This window comes from Tachyglossus aculeatus, chromosome 1 (assembly GCF_015852505.1).
Source record: "Tachyglossus aculeatus isolate mTacAcu1 chromosome 1, mTacAcu1.pri, whole genome shotgun sequence".
Lineage (NCBI taxonomy): Eukaryota > Metazoa > Chordata > Mammalia > Monotremata > Tachyglossidae > Tachyglossus > Tachyglossus aculeatus.
The window spans coordinates 94,789,498-94,816,468 of record NC_052066.1 but is presented as its reverse complement, the minus strand read 5'-3'; positions in this window follow the sequence as shown (position 1 = coordinate 94,816,468).

The following is a 26,971-nucleotide window of genomic DNA, read 5'->3' as shown; positions in this document are numbered from 1 at the left end:
TACAGTGCTCTGCACATAGTAAGTGCTCAATAAATACGATTGATGATGATGTCCTGCCTCTGGCCTGGAATGCCCTCCCTCTTCATATCTAGCAGACAATTACTCCTCCCTTTCTTCATAGCCTTATTGAAGGCACATTTCCTCCGAGAGGCCTTCCCTGACTAGGCTCACATTTCCTCTTCTCCCCCTCCCTTCTGCATCACCCTTGTATTTGGAGTTTCACTCTTTATTCACCCTTCCCTGAACACTACAACTCTTACGTTCGTATCCATAATTTATTTATATTCATGTCTGTTTCCTCCTCTAGACTGTAGTTTGTTGTGGGCAGGAAACATATCTACCAGCTTTGTTATAGTTTACTTTCCCAAGCAGTCAGTACAGAGTAAGCTCTCAATAAATATGATTCATTGATTAACTTCTTTGTGCCTCAGTTTCCTCATCAGTAAAATAGGGATTCAGTGCTTGTTCTCCCCCCTATTTAGACTGGGAGCCCCATGTGGGATAGTCACTCAGTCAACTCGTTATCTTGTGTCTGCCTCAGTTCTTAGTAAAGATCAATCAGTGATATTTATTGAGCCTTTACTATTTCACTCATTCAATCATATTTATTGAGCATACTGTGTGCAGAGCACTGTACTAAGCGCTTGGGAAGTATAAGTTGGCAACATACAGAGATGGTCCCTACCCAACAGTGGGCTCACAGTCTAGAAGACTGAATGACAATGAATGAATAAGTAATAAAATAGTTGAGGGATTTGTTAAGCATTCATGATGTACTAAGTGCTGGGAGGAGATATAAGTTTAATCAGGTCGGACACAGTCCCTGTCCCACGTGGGGCTCACAGTCTTAATTCCCATTTTCCAGATGAGGAAACTGTGGCACAGGGAAGTGAAGTGACTTGCCCAAGGTCACAGAGCAGGCAAGTGGCAGCAAAGCCTAGTGGAAAGAACGTGGGCCAGGAGTCAGAAGACCTGGGATCTAATCCCGGCTCTGCCCATTGCTTGCTGTGGGGCAGGGAGCAGGAATGAATAAAGGGATCAAGTCAGGGTGATGCAGAAGGGAGTGGGAGAAGAGGAAAGGGGGGTTTAGTCAGGGCAGGCCTCTCCGGGGAGATGAGCCTTCAATAAGGCTTTGGAGAGGGGGAGAGTCATTGTCTGTCTGATAGGAGGAGGGAGGGCATTCCAGGTCAGAGGCAGGGCGTGGGTGAGAGGTTGGTGGTGAGATAGACGAGATGGATGTACAGTGAGAAGGTTGGCGTTAGAGGAACGAAGTGCGCGGGTGGGTTGAGATAGGAGAGCAGCGAGATGCTGCTTTGGCCCTGCCTTCCATCCCGTGCTCTTTCTTCTCAGTTGTGCCGCCTCTCCGGGCTGTCTGAGCCTCCTTCCCCTGTGGTCCCCTGAAGGCCTGTTTGCAAGTGACTTGCCCAAGGTCACACAGCAAAGGTGGCAAAGCTGGCATTAGATCTCAGGTCCTGACTCTCAGGCTGTCCTCTGTTCACTAAGCCTCATTGCCTCATGGTTGGATACTGCATCTGCCTCCTGCATCTTCCCACTCCAATCCTTACTTCGCTCTTCTGACCGTCCCATGGCCCTTGCCTCAGTGTGTTGGTTCTGGTTGTAGAGTGGGTATCTGGCCTTTGGGGCAGGGAGAGACACGTGGGCTGCTCCTGCTGCTGCGTGTCCTGGTGTTCTAAATTAAGCATTTGGGAAATTACAATAGTGTTGGTAGACATGACCCCTGGCCATAAGGAGCTTACAGTCTACAGGGGGAGATAGACATTAAAATAAATTAAGGATAGAGGAAAGAATTTGTGCTTGGCCCTCATTAAGAACTGAGCAAATGCCTTAATCATTATTATTATTATTGTTATTCTGAGAGGTTCGCAATAGAGATATTAGGAAAATGAGGCAGGCCAGAGGAAAGTTTGATGTGTAAGACAGTCCTAAATATTTGGATGCATGGAAAGGAGGCAACCATCTGAAGGTTTCTGTAAACGCCCTGTGGCCTCTGCCAGGGGCGGAACACTGACCTGGATGAACCCAGGTTCTGGCTCAGAAATGGCATTGCTCAGGCCCTAATGCTCTTTTCTGCCTATTTAGTGGATTGAAAATATTTCCTCCAAAGCATAGCTGCAGTTCAGGTAAGACAACTAAACCCCAACAGTAGCCATTTCTCTGTTAGTTAATACCTCGGTTCCCAAAGGGCACTCTGGCCGTCTGACAGAGACAATATAATAAGCTCACCGGATTCTCAGGCCATTACGGGGGCCATTTCAGCCATTTTTATCAGGGGCCGACTGCAGCAGTGCCCCCAGAGGAAAGCTGGCATGGCACCCTAGGGGAGACAGGACAGCCGCATTAGCGATTTTTCAATAAGGCTCCAGTCATTACGGAGTGGATTTCTGGGTCGATTTTGAAGCAAACACAGGCTATTTATATGTCCTTTGACCTACTTTTTGTGTGTGATATCTTCATTTCTATCTGGTCCATTTGACCTCTTCAGGAAGATTTTCACTTCAGGAAGATTCTTGGCTGAAGGTTTTGTGAGGTGGGGTTTAGTCACTGGACCCCAGGAAAAGAACATTAACGGTCGGGGGTGAGGGAAATATGCGTCCGCAGGGACTTTATCCTAGGATTTTAATGAGCCATTTATTAGTACGAGCTGCTATGAGCTGCTTAAGTCTTGATTTGTGGAGCAGGAGTCCAGTCTGGGAAAATGATATCACAGATTTTATACATTCCATTCTTCTACACTGCCCAACTGTGAAACATTTTTAGTTTTGAGGCCAAATGCTGGCACTTTGGGATTTTAAAGACCACAGTGGCTACCAAGGCAACTGCCACCAGCCAGGTCACGGCACTGGTGATGGCGATGATGGTATTTGTTAAGTGCTTATTATGTGTCCAACACTGTTCTAAGTGCTGAGGTAGATACAAGACAATCAGGTTGGACAGAGTCCCTGTCCCGCATGGGGCTTACAGACTTAATCCCCATTTTACAGATGAGATAACTGAGGTGCAGAGAAGAGAAGCGACTTGTGTAGAGCTGCCTTGGCACTCCCGGACCTCCTGTGGAGTCCCCGAAGCCTGCCTCTTTGCCTGAGGGATCCAGGAGTCCAGATTGGCCCAGCTGCAGTGGCCCGGGATTCGCTGGCCTCCCCTTCTCCCTCACTTCCTTTTCTTCCCTGTTCATTCTGGAAACAGTGATCCTCCAGGCTGTAAACTCACTGTGGGCAGGGAACGGATCCACCAACTCTGTGAAGACACATCTCTTCCAAGAGACCTTCCCTGACTAAGCCACTCTTTTCTCTTCCCCTACTCCCTTCTGCGTCGCCCTGACTTGCTCCCTTTTATTCAATCCCCTTCCAAGCCTCACAACACTTATGTACATATCCACAATTTATTTGTTTATATAATGTCTGTCTCCCCCTCTAGACTATCAGCTCGTTGTGGGCAGGGAATGTGTTGTTTTTTGCTATATTGTACTCTCCCAAACGCTTAGTACAGTGCTCTGCACAAAGTGCTCAATAAATACGATGGAGTGAATGAATTAGTGCTAAGGTTAGGAGGGCACAAATAGTGCTCAGCCTTCCCTTAGCTCTTTAGTAGCTTCCTAAGTGTGGAGTCTCAATACTGACATCTCAGGACGAAGGCTCACCCCATTGCACTTATATTCATATTTGTAATTATATTTATCTATATTAATGTCTGTCTCTCCCTCTAGACTGCAAGCTCCTTGTGGGCAGGGAACGTATCTGTTAAATTGTTATAGTGTACTCTCCTAAGTGCTTAATACAGTGCTCTGTACACAGTAAGCGCTCAATAAATATTCATTCATTCATTCATTCAATCGTATTTATTGAGTGTTTACTGTGTGCAGAGCACTGTACTAAATATGAGTGATTAACTGACTGTTCTCAATGGGTAACTCCATAATAATTGTAACTGTGTGCATTTGTTCTGTGCTTAGAATGTGCCAGACACTGTACTAAGCGCTGGGGTGGATACAAGCAATGGATACAAGCAAATCAGGTTGAACACATTCCCTGTCTCAGATGGGGCTCAAAGTCATAATCTCCATTTTACAAATGAGGTAACTGAAGGCCAGAGAATAATAATGATAATCGTGGTATTAGTTAAGCACTTACTATGTGCCAGGCACTGTACTGAGCGCTAGGGTGGGTACACCAGTACTTAGAACAGTGCTTGGCACAGAGTAAGCACTTAACAAATACAAGCATTATTATTATTATTGCAATGAAATCAGGTTGGGCAAAGTCCCTGTCACATGAGGGGCTCAAAGTCTCAATCCCCATTTTACAGATAAGGTAACAGGCAGAGAGACATGAAGTGATTTGCCCAAGGTCACACAATAGACAAGTTGCAAAGCTAGGATTAGAACCCAGGTCCTTCCAACTCCCAGGCCTGTGCTCTATCCACTAGGCCATGCTGCTGATCCATCATTCCAGAGGTCTTTTGAGGCTCAAAGGGCTGGGAGGCATTTCTAGATGAAACCCTGTGATGGCGTTCAAGTCTCTACAAGATTGGCTGAAATGTTCAGATGAGCTTCATAGGGAATGAGGGGAATTTTCGCCCCTGGAAAACCTTAACAAAGAAGCCTGTCAGTCAAGCGACGGGCAATGGGCCCTCTCTGGACAATGGGCCGGGGAAAGGGTGTAGGCCCAGCCGTGTGCCTTGAAACCTTAAAACTTTGAAACACTAACTCTGTTGTTCCTCTTCTTGTTATAAATTCCTTGCCGGCAGGAATCATGTCTACGAACTCCATTGTTCTCTCCCAAGCACTTACTACAGTGCTCTGCACATAGGAAGCACTCGATAAATACCATCAATTGATGGGTTGATTGATTAATAATAATAATGATGGTATTTGTTAAGCTCTTACTATGTGCAAAGCACTGTTCTAAGTGCTGGGGGGATACGAGATGATCAGACTGTCCCACATGGGTCTCCCAGTCTTAATCTCCATTTTACAGATGAGGTAACTGAGGCACAGAGAAGTGAAGTGACTTACCCAAAGTCACACAGCTGATAAGTGGCAGAGCCGGGATTAGAACCCATGACCTCTGACTCCCAAGGCCAGGCTCTTTCCACTGAGCCACGCTGCATTGTATAGTAGGTCAGGAGACAATTTATAAATATATAATATAGCTAAAGCAATCAATGGCATTTATTGAGCACTTACTGTGTACAGAGCACTGTACTAAGCACTTGGGAGAGGACAGTACAGCAGAGTTGGTAGACGTGTTCCTTGCCCACAATGAGCTAACCGTCTAGGGGTGGGGAATGGCCACACTAACAAGTCTGTCCTTTTGGGAATTAAAAAATAAATCTGGAATCTAGAAAACTCAGAGGGAAATTTTTCTCGGGGAAGTCAAGGCTCTTTGTCTCTTTTCCAATGAATAAGCAATTAATAATAATGATGGCATTTATTAAGCACTTACTATGTGCAAATTACTGATCTATAGGGTCTTCCCTGATTAAAACCACACAGTTTATTTGGAAAATTCTTGCTCCAGCCCTGCATTGCGAGGGGAGCGATTCAGCGTATGTCTAACAACAGCTGCATCAGGTCACTCAGCTAGGTTTCAACATTCATCTCTTGGGTGGCATCAGAGGTGCTGGTCAAGCTGGGGTGGGAGCGAGTCCACCCATCCTAAGACTGGAAGCCAACAAGCGAATTGGCTGAGAGGCAGCGGAAAAATCTCCCTTCAACCCCAGCTGGACATCACATCAAGCAGAGATGCTTAGATTTAGCTGCAAATCCCATTTGTTCACAGTGCAGCAACTCACTCCCTCGCTCAGTAGAATTAGCAGAGGTGAAGTGAGTATCTGCTGTGATTAGCAGATGGACACCTTTAGACTGTCTTCTGCTGGCACAGAATCCCCATAAGAGCTCTGGCAGAGCCTTTTCTTGCCCTGCATTGCTTAATGACTCCAAACTGCTAGGGATAATAAAAATAATAATTGCGATATTTATTAACTGGCTTACTCTGGGTTAATAGTAATAATAATGATGGCATTTATTAAGCACTTACTATGTGCAAAGCACTGTTCTAAGTGCTGGGGAGGTTACAAGATAATCAGGTTCTCCCACGGAGGGCTCACAGTCTTCATCCCCATTTTACAGATGAGGTAACTGGGGCACAGAGAGGTTAAGTGACTTGCCCAAAGTCACACAGCTGACAATTGTTGGAGCCAGGATTTGAACCCATGACCTTCTGACTCTGTGGCCCATGTAAATGCTGCACTAAGCACTGGGGTGAGTCCCTGTCTCACAAGCACTTAGTACAGTGCTCTGCATACAGTAAGAGCTCAATAAATACAATTGAATGAATGAATGGAACTCAAAATCTAAGGCGGAGGGGGAACAGTTATGTTATCTTAGAGAAGCAGCGAGCATGGGCCATGAATCAAGCATGGGCCACAGAGTCAGAGGACCAGGGTTCTAATACCACCTCTGCCACTTGCCTGCTGGGTGAACTTGGGCAAATCAATTACCTTCTCTGTGCCGCAGTTCCCTCATCTGCAGAATGGGGGTTGAATAACTGGTCTCCCTTCTACTCAGACTGTGAGCCCCACATGTATCTACTCCAGTGCTTAGCCTGGTGCTTGGCATATAGTAAGTGTGTAACAGATAACATTATTATTTTTATTAATAATAATTATCCTCTCCATTATTATTTTAAAATTTAATCATGAATTATAATTAAGGAAACTGAGACCCAAAGAAGTTAAGTGACTTATCCAAGGTCACCCAGCGAGCAAGAGGCAGGGCTGGGATTCAAACCCAGGCCTGGGAGAGACAAGAGAAAGAGAAAAAGTGACAAGGGCAATTTAGTGGAAGATACAAGTGACAGTGAAGGCCTCCAGCTAAACCTGCTGATTGAAGTATTTTTGGCTTCTGTTTCATTTCTTTCTCCACACATCCTGGTAATGTGAAAAATGGTGAGAAATCCTTTTCCTCCTCACAGCAATCTGAGTCTGAAATCAAGTTCCATTTTGTCTTCCCAGCCTCAAGTCTTAACTCGATCCTGGAGATTCTGGGTCTTTAGGGTGAGCCACATTTTCTAGCTTGCTTTTTCCACCTTAGACCAACCTGGCAAACAGAAACATCCCTCAGCCCCACCAAATATACATTGACTCATTGCAGGCTTCCAAATGTAGAAGCTGTAGTAGTAATAATAATAATAACAATAATAATAATAACAGTATTTATTTTGTTAAACACTTACTATATGTTGGGCACTGTACTAAGCACTGGAGTTGAAAGAGGCAAATCAACTTGGACACAGGCCCTGTCCCACGTGGGGCTCAGAGTCTCACTCCCCATTTTACAGATGAGGTAACTGAGGTCCAGAGAAGTGAAGTGACTTGTCCAAGATCACACAGCAGATAAGTGGTGGAGCCGGGATTAGAACCCATGACCTTCTGACTCCTAGGCCAGTGCTCTATCCACTACACTATGTGCTCAGTGGGACTTTTTCTTTTGTCTGTTTGGTATTTAAGTGCTTTCTATGTTCCAGTCACTCTACTAACCATTGGAGTAGATACAAGTTAATCAGGTTAGACTCAATTCTTGTTCCACATGGGGCTTACAGTCCTAATCCCCATTTGGGGTAACTGAGGCACAGAGAAGTTAAGTGACTTGCCCAAGGGCGAACATCAGACAAGTGGCTGAGCTGCTCTGACTCCCAAGCCTGTGTGTGATCTATTCACTAGGCCATGCTGCTTCTCATCTCCCTGCAGCGGGACCTCTCTCTCCTGGCAGACACAGCACACATGGAGAGTTATAATTACAATTTTGAGGAAGTGCTTTCATCTCTGGGAGCATAATTTCTTCTATTCCTGGCCTCTCTCGGGTGGTGGGCCTTTTCCAATTTGCATGGCTGTATTAAATCCCAAAATGTGAACTTGTGATATTGCAAAAAGGAAGTTAATTGGTGATTATTTTTTAGAGAATCTTTATCAAGGGATATGATTTCATTTCAGATTAGATTCATTGGAGTGCATATGTATTAAATTTACCAAGCTCCCCTTACTTAGAAAAGAATGCATTCAATTTCTGAGACAGGCCATTTCTAAATCAGACCCACATGTCTCCAACAGTGGCAACAGGATGCTTGGAGCAAGCTAGAGAGGTATGGCTCTCTCTTCTTCTATTCTAATGTCTACCTAATCGGTGTGAGAGAAAGGGAAAGAGAGGTGGAAGAGGAGAGATAGGAAGTGGGGGTAAAAGGAGTGGGGAGGTGTCAGCATCTGGATTGGAATCTTGGATTTCCCAATTTAGGAAGGACAGAACAGATCTGGAGAAGGCACAGGGAGGGGCTGATCAGGGGGCTGGAGAAACTATGAAGCGATGAAGGGCCATTTACAGATTTGTTCTAAATCAAATCTCATCTCACCAAGATCAATCAATCAATCAATCAATCATATTTATTGAGTGCTTACTGTGTGCAGAGCACTGTACTAAGTGCTTGGGAAGTACAAGTTGGCAACATATAGAGACAGTCCCTACCCAACAGTGGGCTCACAGTCTAGAAGGGGGAGACAGAGAACAAAACCAAACATATTAACAAAATGAAATAAACAGAATAGATATGTACAAGTAAAATAAATAAATAAATAGAGTAATAAATATGTACAAACATATATACATATATAGAGGTGCTGTGGGGAAGGGAAGGAGGTAAGGCGGGGGAGGGGGAGGGGGAGGAAGGGAAGAGGAAGGAGGGGGCTCAGTCTGGGAAGGCCTCCTGGAGGAGGTGAGCTCTCAGTAGGGCCTTGAAGGGAGGAAGAGAGCTAGCTTGGCAGATAGGCAGAGGGAGGGCATTCCAGGCCCGGGGGATGACGTGGGCCGGGGGTCGATGGCGGGACAGGCGAGAACGAGGTACGGTGAGGAGATTAGCGGCAGAGGAGTGGAGGGTGTGGGCTGGGCTGTAGAAGGAGAGAAGGGAGATGAGGTAGGAGGGGGCGAGGTGATGGAGAGCCTTGAAGCCCAGGGTGAGGAGTTTCTGCCTGATGCGCAGATTGATTGGTAGCCACTGGAGATTTTTGAGGAGGGGAGTAACATGCCCAAAGCGTTTCTGGACAAAGACAATCCAGGCAGTGGCATGAAGTATGGATTGAAGTGGGGAGAGACACGAGGATGGGAGATCAGAGAGGAGGCTGATGCAGTAGTCCAGACAGGATAGGATGAGAGCTTGAACGAGCAGGGTAGCGGTTGGGATGGAGAGGAAAGGGCAGATCTTGGCAATGTTGCGGAGCTGAGACCGGCAGGTTTTGGTGACGGCTTGGATGTGAGGGGTGAATGAGAGAGCGGAGTCGAAGATGACACCAAGTTTGCGGGCTTGTGAGACGGGAAGGATGGTAGTGCCATCAACAGTGATGGGAAAGTCAGGGAGAGGGCAGGGTTTGGGAGGGAAGACAAGGAGTTCAGTCTTGGACATGTTGAGTTTTAGGTGGCGGGCAGACATCCAGATGGAGATGTCCTGAAGGCAGGAGGAGATGCGAGCCTGGAGGGAGGGGGAGAGAGCAGGGGCAGAGATGTAGATTTGGGTGTCATCAGCATAGAGATGATAGTTGAAGCCGTGGGAGTGAATGAGGTCACCAAGGGAGTGAGTGTAGATCGAGAACAGAAGGGGACCAAGAACTGAACCTTGGGGAACCCCCACAGTAAGGGGATAGGAGGGGGAGGAGGAGCCCACAAAAGAGACTGAGAATGAATGACCGGAGAGATAAGAGGGGAACCAGGAGAGGACGGAGTATGTGAAGCCAAGGTTGGCTAGCGTGTTGAGGAGTAGGGGGTGGTCCACAGTGTCGAAGGCAGCTGAGAGGTCGAGGAGGATTAGGACAGAGTCTAAGCCGTAGGATTTGGCAAGCAGGAGGTCATTGGTGACCTTTGAGAGGGCAGTTTCCGTGGAATGTAGGGGACGGAAGCCAGACTGGAGGGGGTCGAGGAGAGAGTTGGTGTTGAGGAATTCGAGGCAGCGCGTGTAGACGACTCATTCAAGGAGTTTGGAAAGGAATGGTAGGAGGGAGATGGGGCGATAACTAGAAGGTGAGGTGGGGTCAAGAGAGGGTTTTTTTAGGATGGGGGAGTCGTGGGCATGTTTGAAGGCAGAGGGGAAGGAACCAGTGGAGAGTGAGCGGTTGAAGATGGAAGTTAAGGAGGAGAGAAGGGACGGAGTGAGAGATTTCATAAGATGAGAGGGAATGGGGTCAGAAGTACTGGTGGCTGGAGTAGCACTTGAGAGGAGGGAGGAGATCTCATCTGAGGATACTGCTGGGAAGGATGGGAGAGTAGCAGAGAGGGTTGAGAGCCAGGGGGTTCGAGAAGGTGGGGGAGTGACTTATTAGGCACTTCCTGTGGGTAGAGCACTGCACTAAGTGCTGGGAGAGAATACATAGGTGGGAGTTAGACAGGGACCATGTCCCTCAGGGGGCCTGGCAAGCTAAGGAACTGGAGATAGACACATCAGGAACTATGAGACATTAAAGCAGGGCATAGACAAATACACAAAATAAAAACAAAAATTAGCAGGATCCTGTGGCTAGAGGAGCAGAATGTCAGGCTCAGATTCAAGGCACACCTCGAATTCCTGCCAAACATCATAGGTAAGTAATACCTCTCCACCCCCTGCCCACCTGGGCTGTTTAAGAAAACAACAATGATGCATACAAATGAAGTTGAATGTGTCACATGATTAGCTAATTGAGGGCTTCCAAAGTCCGATGCACTGAACTTAAACTAATACAATAACATCTCCATCCTTCCGTCCCTAGGCCCGCCATCTTGGTGTCATCCCTCACTCCTCTCTGTCTTTCAAGTCACGTATTCCACTAACTGCAAAACCTTGCCAGTTTTTCCACTACAACATTTCCGGATCTGCCCCTTATTGTCCAACCAAACCGCAACCACTCTGGTCCAAGTTCTTGTCATTTCCTGGTAAGATTACTGCATCAGCCTCTTCTCCCTGCATCAGTCTTCACTACATGGTTTTACCAGATCCCCTTTCTGAAACGTTGCTCGGCATGTATCTTTCCACTTCTCAAGAATCTCCAAAGATTCAGAAGTGAAGAGATTTCTGGGGTTTGAGCATTCCTGGATGGAAAACTCCCAAAGTAAGCAAAGGGTCGGACTTCCTGATGAGTAATGTCAATTGAAGAAAAGGGATGTTCCCATGGAGTTTTCATCTTATTTTCCCATCATAAGTAGCAAAAGCATTTATTTCAGTGAGTCAGTCAGTAAAATCTCTCTCCTCCTTTTCTCCTCAGAGCTGGCCCAGCTCATGACCAAAAGTTCCCCAAAAGTGGACAAAAGGGTTTTTGAACAAGAGACCCTGTAACCTTTATGCATCTGTTCAGCTGAGAGGCTGGAATGTTCAATTTGGCAGGACAACAGTGGTCTTGGAAAGGGGGCAAAAATGAGTAGCTGAGAAGGGATGGAATAGGAGGTCCAGGGAGTAGAGGTAGGATCTGAAAGAGATACATGAGACGTATCAAATATGGAACCCCTGGACTGAGAGATATTCTTGTACCTGTTACAACCTTATACTTTATCCCTCTCCCATTATTGGTAAATAATGTTTGTCTGTCTCCCATTAGATCAATCAATGGTAAAACTGAGCACTTACTATGTACAGAGTAATAATAATAATAATGATAATGATGGTCATTTGTTAGGCACTTACTATGTGCCGAACACTGTTCTAAGCGCTGGGGTAGATACAAGGTAATTAGGTTGCCCCATGTGGGGCTCCCAGTCTTAATCCCCAATTTACAGATGAGGTAACTGAGGCACTGAGACGTTAAGTGACTTGCCCAAAGTCACACAGCTGATAAGTGGTGGACTCGGGATCAGAACCCATGACCTTTGACTCCCAAGCCCAGGCTCTTTCTACTAATCTACATATACTAACTGCTTGGGAGAGTACAGTACAACAGAATCAGTGGACATGTTCCCTGCCCATAATGAGTTTACAGTCCATTGGAATTGGATCGCAATTTCCTTAAGGTCAGGGACCAAATAACTTACTTCTGGTTACTTAGTCTCAGTCTATCAATCAATCAACCAATCAGTGATATTCATTGATCCCTTACTGGGTACAGAATACTATCCTAAGGTCTTGAGAGAGTACAACACAACAGAGTTTGTAGGCACCATCCCTGACCTCAAGAAACTTACAGTCTAGTGGAGTGCTTTACATTCAGCGCTCCACCATTGAATGATAAATAAATAGATTTTGAGGGTTGCCAGGGAGATTGTTACATCACCTACTTTCTTGAGAAATGTTTTGAAAAATCATTTGCAGTCTATTCTCCTTTCATTGATAACAACACTTGACTGGCTCCACTTAATTAAGACTCTCCCTCAACATCAGATAAGACTCCCCTGCCTCTTTGTTTTGGTGAAATTAACTTTCTTTTCATGTTTTATCACCAAGCTATGCCTCACAGTTGCAATTTCTAGGGAATCAGGAACATCACCTCATTTCCAGGAGCCCATAATGGATTAGGAAACTAAAGCAAAAACCATTTGATGACAATTGTCCTTGTTCTTTCGTATGTGTGGTTCGTTCCTTCTCTGTCTTCAATATCATCATCCAATTTAGAGTTGTCTTGATATTTCAGAAGAAAAACCAACACATACACAAACTAAAGGCTGCTTGCCTTGGGAATTTACAGTAAACACAATTGTGGATGTCTTTTAAACCTCATTTCCATGAAAATGCCTTAATTTTGTTACCTCATTTTCATGACATCAAAAAAATGAAGAAATAGCAATAGAAAGCACAGAAAACAATTTTAACTGGGGCAAAAGCCTTCTGAGAGGTTTTCTGTGACCCTCAAGAGGTTAAATGTAACTATGGAAACATGATTGGTGCTGTCAAGGCCAAGATTTGTAACTATGTTTAGAGGAAGATTCAAATGTCATTGACTATTGCTGTTCCAAAGATAAAATTTGATTAGTGGCTTACCTATGTCTCTTATGGTAATTCCAAAATACATAAGATCACGCTCAGTTAAAGAATTTCCATATCTATTAATTGCTTTGATATTCATTCATTCATTCAATCATATTTATTGAGCACTTACTGTGTGCAGAGCACTGTACTAAGCGCTTGGGAAGTACAAGTCGGCAACATATAGAGACGGTCCCTACCCAACAATGGGCTCATAGTCTAGAAGGGGGAGACAGACAACAAAACAAAACATGTGGGCAGGTGTCAAGTCATCACAATAAATAGAAATAAAGCTAGATGCACATCATTAACAAAATAAATAGAATAGTAAATATATACAAGTAAAATAGAGTAATAAATCTGTACAAACATATATACAGGTGCTGTGGGGAGGGGAAGGAGGTAGGACCTGGGGGGTGGGGAGGAGGAGAGAAAAAAGGGGGCTCAGTTTGGGAAGGCCTTCTGGAGGAGGTGAGCTCTCAGTAGGGCTTTGAAAGGAGGAAGAGAGCTAGCTTGGTGGATGTGTGGATGGTGGAGGGAGGGCATTCCAGGCCAGGGGAAGGACATGGGCCGGGGATCGATGGCAGGACAGGCGAGAATGAGGTACAATGAGGAGGTTAGCGGCAGAGGAGTGGCGGGTGCGGGCTGGGCTGTAGAAGGAGAGAAGGAAGGTGAGGTAGGAGGGGGCGAGGTGATGGAGAGCCTTGAAGCGGAGAGAGAGGAGTTTGTGTTTGATGCATAGGTTGACTGGCAGCCAGAGGAGGGGAGTAACATGCCCAAAGTGTTTCTGCACAAAAATGATCCAGGCAGCAGTGTGAAGTATAGACTGAATCTGAGCATGCTCTTTTTTTCATGCCCACAAACTCAATATTTTGGATGATAATCTCCTCTCTTACAGTCAACTTACCTTTACTTATGTTTTGACTTTACTTGACTGTCTGCAATATTTCACTACAACTTAACTTGGAATCAGTTGCATTCCTTGATCTTTGTCTCTCTGGAACAAATGACTGTATGTTTATAGGGGAAATTTAAGATGACCTTAAAGAAAGTCTTTTTGTGACAGTGCAAACACAGACAAGAAAGCTATCTCCTCAGTTCTCCTGGGATTCCAGTTACTGGAAAGTAGCTTACTCTTATCTCTGCCACACAGCATCTGAGTCCTAAGCAATCTGTGGGATCTGATGCATGCAAACCAAATGACACTTTCAAGTTTCATTAACTTCCAAACATTTCCCACTGGGCTTCAAAACAGTCTTGGAATTGTTCTTTTCCTTTCTGGAAAGTGTTCTACCTCTCTCTTGAATACCCGCCCCCTCCCAGATGAGCCCACCTTGACTACCTCCTGTTTGGACATCAAGCTTAAAATGCAAATATCATCTCTTGATTCTGGCTTAGAATATTTTTGATAGAACCTCTTTAGAGAAGAGACTTTTAATTAGAGATTAGTTTAAATGAAATGTGAATTGTGGCAGATCTATTTTGAATATCAGCATTCCATTCTTTGATTACTCAGATGCTCGTGGAAGGAAAAAAATGACTTCTTAATATGTTTTAAATTGTATAAACTATTAATGCCTATCTCTTTATCAGGATGTAATTGAAATCTTTGAGCTGATGCTCAAGAACAATGCTTAAATAATCTATTTTAAAAGTGATGTTCTGGTTCCATTTTTATTTCCAAAAGCATGAAGAAAAAGGCTAAATTTTTTTTAAAAAGTATTTATTAAGCACTTACTGTGTGCAGGGAGCATTGCACTAAAATTAATAATGATTAAAAAGTTGTTTTTAGAACTGCCTTTCTTCTAAAGCTATCAGAGTATTTGGTTGTCTGTCTCTACGCTGATGACACCCAGATCTACATCTCTGCCCCTGCTCTCTCCCCCTCCCTCCAGGCTCGCATCTCCTCCTGCCTTCAGGACATCTCCATCTGGATGTCCGCCCGCCACCTAAAGCTCAACATGTCGAAGACTGAGCTCCTTGTCTTCCCTCCCAAACCTTGTCCTCTCCCTGACTTTCCCATCTCTGTTGACGGCACTACCATCCTTCCCGTCTCACAAGCCCGCAACCTTGGTGTCATCCTCGACTCCGCTCTCTCATTCACCCCTCACATCCAAGCCGTCACCAAAACCTGCCAGTCTCAGCTCCGCAACATTGCCAAGATCCGCCCTTTCCTCTCCATCCAAACCGCTACCCTGCTAATTCAAGCTCTCATCCTATCCCGTCTGGACTACTGCACTAGCCTTCTCTCTGATCTCCCATCCTCGTGTCTCTCTCCACTTCAATCCATACTTCATGCTGCTGCCCGGATTATCTTTGTCCAGAAACGCTCTGGACATATTACTCCCCTCCTCAAAAACCTCCAATGGCTACCGATCAATCTGCGCATCAAGCAGAAACTCCTCACCCTGGGCTTCAAGGCTCTCCATCACCTCTCCCCCTCCTACCTCACCTCCCTTCTCTCCTTCTACTGCCCAGCCCGCACCCTCCGCTCCTCCACCACTAATCTCCTCACTGTACCTCGCTCTCGCCTGTCCCACCATCGACCCCCGGCCCACGTCATCCCCCGGGCCTGGAATGCCCTCCCTCTGCCCATCCGCCAAGCTAGCTCTCTTCCTCCCTTCAAGGCCCTGCTGAGAGCTCACCTCCTCCAGGAGGCCTTCCCAGACTGAGCCCCTTCTTTCCTCTCCCCCTCGTCCCCCTCTCCATCCCCCCGTCTTACCTCCTTCCCTTCCCCACAGCACCTGTATATATGTATATATGGTTGTACATATTTATTACTCTATTTATTTATTTATTTATTTTACTTGTACATTTCTATCCTACTTATTTTATTTTGTTGGTATGTTTGGTTCTGTTCTCTGTCTCCCCCTTTTAGACTGTGAGCCCACTGTTGGGTAGGGACTATCTCTATGTGATGCCAATTTGTACTTCCCAAGTGCTTAGTACAGTGCTCTGCACATAGTAAGCGCTCAATAAATACGATTGATTGATTGATTGATTGATTGTCTGAGCTGAATATTTACTAAAAGCTTGTAATGCCAGTTGGACATTCTACTTGTACTAATTGAATAAGTATTTGAAGGAATTTTTTGAAATAAAAGAACTCCTTAGAATTGGGAGGTAACTGAATATAAGAAGGGTATCCAGTGCTGGCTATTTTTAATTTTGATTCTTACTAGGGTTATTACTACTGTCATGGTGTTTCTTAAGCACTTACTATGTGTCAAGCATTGTTTTAAGTGCTGGGGTAGATAGGTTAATTTGGCCCACATGGGGTTCACAGTCCAAATAGGAGGGGGAACAAATATTGAGTTCCCAATTTACAGATGAAGAAACTGAGGCACAGAGAAGTTAAGTGACTTACCTAAGGTAGCAAAACAGGCAATTGGCAGAGCTGGGATTAGAGCCCAGGTTCTCTGAATCCCATACCTGTTCTCTTTCCACCAGGCCATGCTGCTCTTCAGTTAATCAATTAATTAATCCATCAATGGTATTTATTGATCACTTATCGTGTGCAGGGCACTTGAGAAAGTAGAATACAAAAGAGCAGGTAGATATAAGCCCAACCGCAAGGAGCTTACAGTCTAGTAGGGGACACAAACATTAATATAAATTACAGGTAGGAGAAGCAGCAGAGCATAAGTGAGTTTCGAAGTGCTTAAGGGGTACAGACACAAGTGCATAAGTGATGCAGAAGGGAGGCTAATCAGGAAAGACTTCTTGGATGAGATATGATTTTTGTCATGCTTTGAACGTTGGGAATGTGGTAATCTGTAACACATGAAGGGAGAGGAGTTCAAGGACAGAGGGAGGATGTGGGCCAAAGGTTTGGAGACAAAAGAGACAAGATCCATCCATCAATCAGTTGTATTTATTGGGCACATACTGTGTGCAGAACATTGTACTAAGTGCTTGGGAGAGTACATTATAATAGAGTTAGAAGACACATTTACTGTCCACAAGGAATTTGCAGTCCAGAAGAAGGGCCAGACATTAACATAAACAAGTTACAATTATGTATGTAAGTCGTAGGGGGCTAAAGGGTGGGTTCATTCAATTGTATTTATTGAGCGCTTACTGGGTGCAGAACACTGTACCAAGTGTTTAACACTGTGGGTTTGGGTTGAATAAAGGATGCAAATTTAAGTGAGTAAGGGCTGCAGAAAGGAGTGGGAGAAGAGGAAATGAGGGGTTAGATGGAGAAGGTCTCTTGGAGGAGATGTGCTTTTAATAAGACTCAATCAGGGATACAGCTGGTGTTAGAGGAGCACACTGTGTGCACTGACTTGTAGTAGGGAAGTAACGAGGTGAGGTAGGAGGGGGAAGGGGATTGAGTGATTTAAAGACAATCATAAGGAGTTTTGGTTTGAAGTTGAAATGGATGGGCAACCATTGGAGGTTTTTGAGGAGTGGGGAGATGTGCCCAGAACTTTTTTTTTTTTTTAGAAAAATTATCTGGATAGCAGAATGAAGTATGGACTGGTTTCAGTAGAGAAAGGAAGCAGGGAGGTCAGTAGTTGACACATGAAAGTGCTTTGACCAGCTGCGGAGAAAAGAACCGTGGTAACCATGGCCTCTGTTCCCACCCCAGAAGGTCCTCATTCCCTACATGTTCTGTGTTCATTAGGCCGGGGTTAAAAGCTTCTCTCACACACTCTCAGACTCCTCCATTGTGGCCGAGACTTTGAACCATTTTTCTGTACATGTTTGTGTTGTGTTTTAATGTTTTATCATTCCTGATGTGTCTGTCTCTGAACTCTTCTCCTCACTTAAGCACTTAGATTTTGAACCCCACCAAGGGACAGAGCATATGTTTCTCTCCTACCTGGGCATTCTCTTCCAGTGCATAGTACAGTGCTTTGCACACAATTTGTGCTTAACAAATACTAGTACTACTACTACCAGAATGGTAGCAGTTTGGGTGGAGATGAAAGGGTGGATTCTAGAATCGCTGTGAAGGTAGAATCAATAGGATTGGTGCCAGACTGAATATCTGCAAGGAATGAAAGAGATGAGCTGAGGAAAATGCCAAAATTATAGGTTTGTGAGACAGGGAGGATGGTGGTGTTGTTTACAATGATGGGAAAGTTGAAGGGAGGAGAAGGTTTGGGTGGAAAGATAATGTAGATGAGACATCCAAATAGAATGACAGGAGGGCAGGAGGAGACAGGAGGCTATAGAGAAAGGTCAGGACTGGTGAGGTAGATTTGGTAATCATCTGCATAGAATAGTAGTAGTGATAGTATTCATTAAATGCTTAGTGTGTGGAGAGCACTGTACTAAGTTCTAGGAAAGAACCTCCAGAATCTGGGGGTAAAGATATAGAGTTCCCAGCCACTGCTCCAACTTTTTCCAGGCTTTTACCCTGATCTGTCACAAATCAATTTCCTGAAAAAATGGTTACTTAAAAAAATTAATGTTTCTCAATCTTAGATAAAGCATTGGAAGTGAATGAGTTATTCAAGGGAGTAGGGGTAGATGAAGAATAAAAGGGGACCCAGAACTGAGCCTTGAGGGGCTTCCAGAGTTAAAGGGTGGGATGCAGAGGAGGAACCAGTGAAAGAGACTGAGAGGGAGCTGTCAGAGAGATAGGAAGAGAACCAGGAGAGGACAGTGTCTGTGAAGCCAAGATTGGATAATATTTCCAGGAGAAGGGGTGGTCCACAGTATTGAAGGCAGCTGAGAGATCAAGGAGGATTTGGATGGAGTAATAATAATAATAATGATGGTATTTGTTAAGTGCTTACTATGTGCAAAGCACTGTGCTTAATGCTGGGGGGGATATAAGGTTGTCCCACATGGGGCTCACACTGTTAATCCCCATTTTACAGATGAGGGAACTGAGGCACAGAGAAGTGAAGTGACTTGCCCAAAGTCACACAGCTGACAACTGGTGGAGTCGGGATTTGAACACATGACCTCTGACTCCAAAGCCCAGGCTCTTTCCACTGAGCCATGCTGCTTCTCTTAGAGACCACTGGATTGGCAAGAAGGGGTCACTGGTTACTTTAGAGAGGCTCATTTCTATGAAGCAGCTTGGCCTAATGGATAGAGCGTGGGCCTGGGAGTTAGAAGGATCCAAGTTCTTATTCTGGCTCCGCCACATGTCTTCTGTGTGAACTTGGGCAAGTCACTTAATTTCTCGGTACTTCAGTTCCCGTATCTGCAAAATGGGGATTAAGACTTTGTGCCCCATGTGGAACGTGGACTGTGTCCACCTGGCACATAGTAAGCACTTAATAAATATTATTTAAAAAATTGGTGGGGAGTCAGATTTCAGGAGGTCAAAGAGAGAATCAGAGGAGAGAAAGTAGAAACAATCAGTGGTAATACACTTGAGTTTGAAAAGGAGTGATAGGAAGGAAATGGTGCAATAATTTGAGGGTGCTGTGGTGTCAGGGGAAGATTTTTTGGGATAATGGGTGTGTGGCCATGTTTCAAAGCAGTGGGGAAGAAGCCATTGGAGAATGAGTGTTTTAAAATGTGGGTCAGGGAAGGAAAGAGGGGGCAAATTTTCACTAAGGTGTGAAAGGATGGGGTTGGAGCCTCGGGTGAATGGGGTAGATTTTAAGAGGAGTCAGGAGATCTCCTCTATAGATACTGCTGGAATGGTGGGAGACTTGAATAGGGGGCAGGAAGAAGATGGAATTAGAAAGGTACAGGGGAGATTTGGGGAGATTGCCCCTGATAGTTTCAATTGTATGGATGTAACAGGAAGGTTTTTAGGGGCAAGAAGGGGAGTTGAGAAATAGGGGGCTTAAGGAGGGAACTAAAAGTCCAAAACAGTTGGAATGGACAATGGCCATGGGATTCATTAAGGGTGGGGAAGTATTGTTTCCTGACAGAAGGAAGGACGGGGTTATAGAAGGTGGGAACAAATTTTCGATGGGCGAGGTTCACCTGATGTCTGTATTTCTGCCAGTAGTGTTCTACGGCACAAGCATGTGGACAGAGGAAGTGTACTATGGAGGTAAAGCCATAACCTTGGCACTATATATACTCTACTCATCTCTCATTCAACCTACATATTCAATTTGTCACCAAATCCTGTTGGTTCAACCTTCACAGCATTGCTATAACACCCCCCTTTCTCTCCATCCTAACTGCTACAACATTGATTCTACTGCATCAGCCTCCCTGCTGACCTTCCTGCCTTTTGTCTCTGCCCACTTCAGTTCCTGCTTCATTCTGTGGCCTGGATCATTTTTTCTATGAAAACACTCCTCTGCACTCCTCAAGAAACTCCACTGGTTGCCCCTCCACCTCCAAATCAAACAGAAACTCCTTACCATTAGCTTTAAAGCACTCAAACCACCTTGCCCCCTCCTACCTCACCTCCCTGATTTCCTACTACAGTTCACCCTTCTAGTGCCAACCTACTCTCTGTACCTGGATCTCAGCTATCTCGTCGCTAAACCCTTGTCCACATCCTGACTCTGAACTGGAACACCCTACTTCTTCACATCCAACAGATGATGACTCTTCCCAACATCAAAGCCTTGTTAAAAGCACATCTCCTCCAAGAAGCCTTCCCTGACTAAGTCCTCATTTTCTCTTCTCCTACACTCTTTAGTGTCAGTCCTTGCACTTGGATTTGCATTCATTCATTCAATCATATTTACTGAGCACCTACTGTGTGCAGAGCACTGCACTAAGTGCTTCGAAAGTACAATTCAGCAATAGAGACAATCCCTTCCCACACCAGGCTTACAGTCCAGAATGCATGCTTTATTCACCCCTCCCTCAACCCCACATCACTTTGTACATATCTGTAATTTATTTATTTGTATTAATGTCTGTCTCCCCATCTAGACTTACTGTGGGCAAGGAACGTGTCTACCAATTCTGTTATATTGTACTATTCCAAGTGCTTAGTACAGTGTTCTGCACAGTGAGCACTTAAAAAATACAATTGGTCGATGTATTGATTTCTCTGCACAAAGTAAGCAACAATAAATATGAATGAATGATCCACGACTGTGGGCAGGTGGTACAACATCAATGGAGGGACAGGAGAGGGAGGGAATAGAGTTCTGTGGAGAGGGTAGAGTTAGGATCCTAGATCTGTGCATCAGGAAAGGTAATTTGGGTATGGAGATCAAATGGAACATGACTTTGGAAAATTGGAGTGAATGGAGCGATCAGAGGTCTCTGAGAGGGGACAGGACAGTTTTGTTGGAAGGGGGCACTTGGAGGAGAAGGCAGTTGAGGAGGTTGTGGTCAGAGAGTGGAATTTCATAGTCGGTAAGGTTAAAGATGGTACAGTGACTAGAGATGATAAGATCGAGCATGTGTCCAAGTTGGTGAATGGCTGAGGGTCAGGTGAGCAGGAAATCAACAGAATTGAGGAGTTAGAGGAAGTGGGCAACCAGAAGTTTGTTGGGAACACACACATGGTTTTTGAAGTTCTTGAGGTTCTGTGTAGGGATGGAGAAAGAGAGAAGAAATGTGAAATGGTACCAAAATAGTTCAGGAAGTTGGTGGTGGGGCAAAGAGGATGGTGACAGCAACTACCAATCAATCAATAATATTTATTGAGCACTTACTGTGTGCATTACACTGTACTAAGCACTTTGGAGAGCTTCCTGCCCCACAGCGAGCTTACAGATCTTGAGGGGGCAACCAGTAATTGTAAAGGAGGTATAGATAGATAATGTAGGCTTCAAAGGAAAGGAAAGAGAGGGATGGGGTGGGGTGATGGTGCGAAAACAGCGTTGAGGAACCAGGAGCAAGAATTAATTTCAAGAACAAATAGTATTGCATAATAATGATACTTGCTAAGCACAAACTATGTACCGAGCACTGTTCTAAGCGCTGGGGTAAATACAGGTTAATTAGGTAGTACACAGTCCTTGGCCCCCATTGGGCTCACACTCTTAATCCCCATTTTTTACAGATGAGGTAACTGAGGCACAGAGAAGTGAAGTGACTTGCCCAAGGTCACACAGCAGACAAGTGGGGGAGCTGGGATTAGAACCCATGACCTTCTGACTCCCAGGCCCTTGCTCTATTCACTACACCAATATACTCTGTATGCTACACCATACAAAAATAAATGAAGATGAATACTCTTTTAGATATGACTGCTTGATTGTAGAGACCAAAATAAAATAAATCCACTGCTGAGAAAAACAACTATCGAGGTGGAGGAGTACTGTACTGACTTCAACCTACAAATAACAAAAAGTGTCTTTTCTTAACTGATTAAACTTGTAGATATTTCAGAGTACACTATTAATGGGAACTTTGCACATAGAAATCAGGCACATTGAGTCCGATCCCTTTATGAGGTTGCCTAATTCTAGGGAAGTGAGAAAATTGAAAGATTGAAACAATCATGACAACTGAAGAATTCTCTATTTTTTTTTTGAGCCAAAATTTTGCAAGTTGTTTCTTCCTGTTTCTCTTCTTGAAAACTCTTTTCCTCATCTGATTCCTCTTTTTCCTGTGATGTACGTATTGGAGGGTATTGAAAGTGGAAGTCAGTAAAAATTGACTTAAAAGACTAATTGACTTAAATTGACTTAAAAGATGTGACTGTAAGAGATGGGTGGTGACAGTAGAGCATTACCGAGTAACATAAAGACCATTCTTAGATACCTGCCACTGCTATGAGATCAGGCCATCAGATCATGATTAAACTTTCATTAGTAAGTATAGTCTAAGAGCCCTCTGCTCGCTGCATATGCCCGATGAATGTTTAATCTGAGCTGCAGATTTATAAGCAGAGATGGCAATTACTTATCTAAATCAAAGAAATCTGAATAATTTGACAGGAGAACTAGACTAAAAGAGAACAATATTTCCAATACTGAGAAGGCTCCTTAGAAGTGAATTTGGCATGGGGATGAAATGTTGAAGACAACATCTATTTTGCTCTCATCTTTGAATCACATTATTTTGAAATAATGTCAAGTTGTTTATCAAGTTAGTTAAAATGCCAAACTTGTCAAACGTTGGATTTTGGGGTTGAGATTAAATCATGTTTTCCACCTGATTATTAATCAACTAATTTAACTCTGCTACATTTCATTTTTAAGAAAATTTAAAAGTGTTGGTGGCACATGCTCCTAAAATAAACTGAGTCCATTTCAGTCGAACAAAATGTCAACTGAATAAATACCCATTTAGGGGCCCTTAAGTTTCATTTAAATGAGAATTTACCTCATTTTCCCAATTGAAGGATAATTACTCTGGCTCATTTTGCAGAGAAGCCAATAAAGGAGGCAGAATCACATTGGTATTGTCTCTTCAATAAGAAATGACTCTAGTCAGTCAGTCAGTCAATCATATTTATTGAGCACTTTCAGCGTGCAAAGTACTGTACTAAGTGCTTGGGAGAGTACAGTATAACAATATAACAGACACAGTCCCTGCCCTCAATGAGCTTACAACCATAAGCAGATGCAGAGTGGAGCAGGTGGGTGCTGTGTGCCTTCTGGGCTTTGGAGTCAGAGGTCATGGGTTCAAATCCCAGCTCCGCCAACTGTCAGCTGTGTGACTTTGGGCAAGTCACTTAACTTCTCTGCGCCTCAGTTCCCTCATCTGTAAAATGGGGATTAAGACTGTGAGCCCCCAGTGGGACAACCTGATCACCCTGTAACCTCCCCAGTGCTTAGAACAGTGCTTTGCACATAGTAAGCATTAAATAAATGCTATCATTATTATTATTATTATTCTGGATTTTATAATAATGATGATATTTCTCTGTCACTGGCTCTGTCACTTGTCTGCTGTGTGACCTTAGGTGAGTCACTTAAACTCTCTGTGCCTCATTCCCTCATCTGTAAAATGGGGATTAAGACTGTGAGCCTCTTGTGGCTCCCTCCAGGCTCGCATCTCCTCCTGCCTTCAGGACATCTCCATCTGGATGTCCGCCCGCCACCTAAAGCTCAACATGTCGAAAACTGAGCTCCTTGTCTTCCCTCCCAAACCTTGTCCTCTCCCTGACTTTCCCATCTCTGTTGACAGCACTACCATCCTTCCCATCTCACAAGCCCGCAACCTTGGTGTCATCCTCGACTCCACTCTCTCATTCACCCCTCACATCCAAGCCGTCACCAAAACCTGCCGGTCTCAGCTCCGCAACATTGCCAAAATCTGCCCTTTCCTCTCCATCCAAACCGCTACCCTGCTCATTCAAGCTCTCATCCTATCCCGTCTGGACTACTGCACCAGCCTTCTCGCTGATCTCCCATCCTCGTGTCTCTCTCCACTTCAATCCATACTTCATGCTGCTGCCCGGATTATCTTTGTCCAGAAACGCTCTGGGCATATTACTCCCCTCCTCAAAAACCTCCAATGGCTACCAATCAATCTGCACATCAGGCAGAAACTCCTCACCCTGGGCTTCAAGGCTCTCCATCACCTCGCCCCCTCCTACCTCACCTCCCTTCTCTCCTTCTACTGCCCAGCCCGCACCCTCCGCTCCTCCACCGCTAATCTCCTAACTGTACCTCGCTCTCGCCTGTCCCGCCATCGACCCCCGGCCCACGTCATCCCCCGGGCCTGGAATGCCCTCCCTCTGCCCCTCCGCCAAGCTAGCTCTCTTCCTCCCTTCAAGGCCCTGCTGAGAGCTCACCTCCTCCAGGAGGCCTTCCCAGACTGAGCCCCTTCCTTCCTCTCCCACTCGTCCCCCTTGTCCCCCTCTCCATCCCCCCATCTTACCTCCTTCCCTTCCCCACAGCACCTGTATATATGTATATATGGTTGTACATATTTATTACTCTATTTATTTACTTATTTATTTATTTATTTTACTTGTACATTTCTATCCTATTTATTTTATTTTGTTGGTATGTTTGGTTCTGTTCTCTGTCTCCCCCTTTTAGACTGTGAGCCCACTGTTGGGTAGGGACTGTCTCTATGTGTTGCCAATTTGTACTTCCCAAGCGCTTATTACAGTGCTCTGCACATAGTAAGCGCTCAATAAATACGATTGATTGATTGATTGATTGATTGATTGTGGGACATGGACTGTGTCCAACCTGATTACTTTGTATCCAGTGCTTAGAACAGTGCTTTGCACATAGTACGCACTAAACCAATACCATCATTATTATTGTCTACCTCTGCACTTAGTACAGTGCCTAGCACATAGTAAGTGCTTAACAAATACCATTAAAAAAACAAAAACCAAACGCTAATAATAATGATGGTATTTGTTAAGCGCTTACTCTGTGTGAAGCACTGTTCTAAGTGCTGGGGGGGATACAAGGTGATCAGGGTGTCCCACGTGGGGCTCACAGTCTTAATCTCCATTTTACAGATGAGGTAACTGAGGCCCAGAGAAATTAAGTGACTTGCCCAAAGTCACACTGCTGACAAGTGGTGGATTTTATGGCTACATTGCCTTTTTTATGGTATTTGTTAAGCACTTTGTGCAAGGAACCAAGCACTGGGGTAGATACGAGCGTATCAGGTTGGAAACAGTCCACATGGAGTTCACAGTCTTAATCACCATTTTACTGATGAGGTAACTGAGGCACAGAGAAGTTAAGTGACTCACCCAAAACTGTACAACAAAGTGGTGGATCCAGCATTAGAACCCAAGTCCACTGGCACTCAGTCCCATCCTCTTTCCATTAGGCCATGATGTTTCCCAATGCCTTGAAACAACATTTGTTATTGTGCCATTTCAGGTAGCATGTAGCTAAAGTGTGTGTGTGTGTGTGTGTGTGTGTGTGTGTGTGTGTGTCCGTCCCCTTGTGTGTGTTTATGCGCATGCTTGATGTTGGTTCAAAGGAGGTTTAGATAAATCACACAGATGAGAGATCCACAGGGAATTGCTAGCAGGAAAATCTAGGGATGTTAACTGATCCAATCAATCAAGATGGACTTTAAAATGTATTACAGGTAGGGAAATGATGAAATGTAATGATGAGTGCTGTGATCGGAGATGAAATGCTTAGGATGTTTGCACTCAAGTGCATAAGTGACACAGAAGGGAGGGAAAATAGACTAAGGAGATGAGATGTGAGTCAAGGAAGTGAAGCAGCATTGCCTAGTGGAAAGAGCCAGGGCCTGGAAGTCAGAGGACATTCATTCATTCAATCGTACTTATTGAGTGCTTACTGTGTGCAGAGCACTGTAAAGTGCTTAATAATGATGGCATTTGTTAAGCGTTTACTATGTGTGAATCACTGTTCTAAGCACTGGGGTAGATACAAGGTGATCAGGTTGTCCCACGTGGGGCTCACAGTCTTCATCTGCATTTTACAGATGAGGGAACTGAGGCACAGAGAAGTGAAATGACTTGTCCAAGGTCACACAGCAGACATGTGGCGGAGCTGGGATTAGAACCCATGACCTCTGACTCCCAAGCCCTTGCTCTGGCTCCACCACATGCCTGCTGTGTGACCTTGGGCAAGCCACTTCACTTCTCTGTGCCTCAGTTTCCTAATATGCAAAATGGAGATTTTGTAACATTTCCATTTTATCTCAACTGTAAAATGGAGAATGTGAGCTCCATGTGGGACAGGGACTGTATCCACCACTTATCAACTGTGTCAGCAAAGCACATAGTAAGCACTTAACAAATGCCATTATTATTATTATTATTATTATTATTATTATTATTATTATTATTACCTTGTATCCGTCCAAGTTCTTAGAACAGTCCTTGGCACATAGTAAGTGCTTAACAAATACCACAGTAATAATAATTATTATTATTATCATAATTCCTGGAGGAGATGAGATTTTGATAGGGCTTTGAAGATGGGGAGAGTGGTGGTCTGTCGGACATAAAGGGGGAGGGAGTTCCAGGCAGAAGCAGCATGGCTTAGTGGAAAGAACACAGGCTTGGGAGTCAGAGGTCATGGGTTCAAATCCCTGCTCTGCCACATGTCTGCTGTGTGACCTTGGGCAAGTCACTTAACTTCTCTGTGCCTTAGTTACTTCATCTGTAAAATGGGAATTAAGACTGTGAGCCCCCCGTGGGACAACCTGATCACCTTGTAACCTCCCCAGCACTGAGAACAGTG